Source organism: Notothenia coriiceps, unplaced genomic scaffold, assembly GCF_000735185.1.
Source record: "Notothenia coriiceps isolate Sejong01 unplaced genomic scaffold, NC01 NC01_scaffold00037674, whole genome shotgun sequence".
Taxonomy (NCBI): Eukaryota; Metazoa; Chordata; class Actinopteri; order Perciformes; family Nototheniidae; genus Notothenia; species Notothenia coriiceps.
In genome coordinates this window covers 59-2,487 of record NW_011370375.1, presented here as the reverse complement: position 1 = coordinate 2,487, position 2,429 = coordinate 59, and the positions used below count along the sequence as shown (strand labels likewise).

The following is a 2,429-nucleotide window of genomic DNA, read 5'->3' as shown; positions in this document are numbered from 1 at the left end:
ATGCCAGAACACCCCTCTGATGTGTGAGTTGTGTGACCTCGTACCACCTACTACCAATCATGTATATATAATATCCTGCATTATATTTTGTTACTGGAAATTTGTATTTCCACATGTATATCTTTATACTTTTTTAATGCTATTTCATTTCAATTTCAGAAATATTTTGGATTGTTTATTTCTCGTGTCTTAATTTCTCTTATGTACATTGCCTTGTCTTTTATGCTGCTGCAACGCAAACATTTCCAATTCTATCTATCTATCTACCAACCTACCTAGCTACCTACCTACCTACCTACCTACCTACTTATCTATCTATCTATCTCTCATTCCATCTATCTATCTATCTATAGTATCTATCTATATATCTATCTATCTATCTATCTATCTATCTATCTATCTATCTATCTTACTATCTATCTATCTATCTATCTATCTATCTATCTATCTATCTATCTATCCATCTATCTAACTATCTATCTATCTATCTATCTATCTATCTATCTATCTATCTATCTATCTATCTAACTATCTAACTATCTAACTATCTAACTAACTATCTATCTATCTATCTATCTATCTATCTATCTATCCCTTCCTCACCTGTACAATCTCCAGCATCTCGTGGCGGCTGATGTATCCGTTTCCGTCCAGGTCGTACATGCTGAAGGCCCATTTCAGCTTCTGCTCCAGTTTTCCCCGCGACGTCACGCTCAGAGCGATGATGAACTCCCGGAAGTCTATCGTTCCGTCTGCGTTGGTGTCGAATGTTCGGAAGACGTGCTCCGCGAACTTTGAGGCGTCTCCGTAAGGGAAGAAGTTGGCGTAGATTTTCTTGAACTCTTCCACATTCAGGGTCCCACTGGGGCAGTCCTTCAAGAAACCCTGAGGTAAAAAGACAACATGAGGTGAGGCAAGGTTGAAAATAATGATTTAACACAATATTAAACATTTTTATAGTACAAGACGAGAGCAGGAACAATCATCTTATCTTTGAGGTAAAGTCAGAAAGGTCATCGTCACAATTTTATTGCTGGAATTACTTTTGGATCACTTTATGAAATATTCTCATAAGTGAGGGGTTGAAAGCCAACATATTTCTGTTTCTAATAAAACGTTTTCATTGCCAGTGTCTTTGACATTTTTCCGAAACGGCGTCTCAGGCTTTTTTTGGATCGGTAGCCAATGAGTTCTCCAACGAAGACGAGCTAGATAACTTCTCAGAGACCTCAGGCGACCAGACATCCAGGGGAGTTTACTGCGCAGTTTATGTGAAATCTCCATCATCCTGGAGCTGTTAATCTGCTGAGAGTGAGCACCATCAGGACCACGGTCAGTGTGAAGAGACCCGGGGTCAGCGAGGATTAAGTCCCAGGTCTGCCAGTTTAACATGTGCAGCTCTTATTCAGGACGGCTCACAGCTGTTCTATAGGTTTAATCCATGCATCAATAGTCGTATAGCCATTAGACAAACACACTATCCATACACACATGACGAGATAACACCTTCGTCAGGACACCCCATCATGCAGAGGCTTAACAGACTGGTGTTGCTCTCACTTATACTGAGACCAACATGGTGACCCTTAAAGGTCACCTATTATGCAAAATCCACTTTTTTATGTATGTTATACATCAACACGTGTCCCCTCTTCTTCATGTCTCTTCTACATCAACACGTGTCCCCTCTTCTTCATGTCTCTTCTACATCAACAACATGTGTCCCCTCTTCTTCATGTCTCTTCTTCATCAACATGTGTCCCCTCTTCTTCATGTCTCTTCTACATCAACATGTGTCCCCTCTTCTTCATGTCTCTTCTACATCAAAATGTGTCCCCTCTTCTTCATGTCTCTTCTACATCAACATGTGTCCCCTCTTCTTCATGTCTCTTCTACATCAACATGTGTCCCCTCTTCTTCATGTCTCTTCTACATCAACATGTGTCCCCTCTTCTTCATGTCTCTTCTACATCAACATGTGTCCCCTCTTCTTCATGTCTCTTCTACATCAACATGTGTCCCCTCTTCTTCATGTCTCTTCTACATCAACATGTGTCCCCTCTTCTTCATGTCTCTTCTACATCAAAATGTGTCCCCTCTTCTTCATGTCTCTTCTACATCAACATGTGTCCCCTCTTCTTCATGTCTCTTCTACATCAACATGTGTCCCCTCTTCTCCATGTCTCTTCTACATCAACATGTGTCCCCTCTTCTTCATGTCTCTTCTACATCAACATGTGTCCCCTCTTCTTCATGTCTCTTCTACATCAACATGTGTCCCCTCTTCTTCATGTCTCTTCTACATCAACATGTGTCCCCTCTGTGGAAAGAGACTCTGAAAGTTTCAGGAACAAAGATTCTCTCTCTTTTTTATCCATTTCTATAAAAACCTGTCTGAAAATGAGCTGATCAGATTTTGGCCACTTTAT

General features: G+C 40.6%; 1 pseudogene; it reads right to left on the bottom strand.

The window, feature by feature from the left end:
- Positions 1 to 603: 603 nt before the first annotated feature.
- Positions 604 to 885, bottom strand: LOC104967755 (hippocalcin-like protein 1 pseudogene; annotated as a pseudogene).
- Positions 886 to 2,429: the final 1,544 nt, after the last annotated feature.